The sequence below is a fragment of the Stegastes partitus genome, unplaced genomic scaffold (genome assembly GCF_000690725.1).
Source record: "Stegastes partitus isolate 25-593 unplaced genomic scaffold, Stegastes_partitus-1.0.2 Scaffold1109, whole genome shotgun sequence".
Lineage (NCBI taxonomy): Eukaryota > Metazoa > Chordata > Actinopteri > Pomacentridae > Stegastes > Stegastes partitus.
The window spans coordinates 285,175-285,633 of record NW_007578840.1 but is presented as its reverse complement, the minus strand read 5'-3'; positions in this window follow the sequence as shown (position 1 = coordinate 285,633).

Genomic DNA, 459 nt, shown 5'->3' with positions numbered 1-459 from the left:
TAATAATAATAAAACAAAGTACAAATAATAATAATATAGTAATAATAATAAATAAACATTTATATTTTCATAAATAGTAATTTATTCTTTTACAGTAACTCAGCAAAACATCATTCTTTCACAGACCTTTGCTGGTGTTTTTTAAAGCTACGTTGTCTTCGGGCACCTTTTCTTCGACAGGATTAGTTTCCAGGACTCGACTCCTCGTGTGATAAATCAGATAAAGCCTGTTTGGATGCACTGTGACACCGGAAGCTCAGAGGTTAGAGGTCGATCCTCAGGAGACTCTTATCCCTGCACACTTCACCAACACAACCGAGACGCATCTGCAGCTTCGTCAAGCTCAGGACTGAAGCAGCAGCAGCAGATCTGCTGGGACGGTGTGGGACAATGTGGGACAACGTAGGACAATGTGGGATGATGTGGGACGAAGTGGGACGATGTGGGACTATGGGGGAC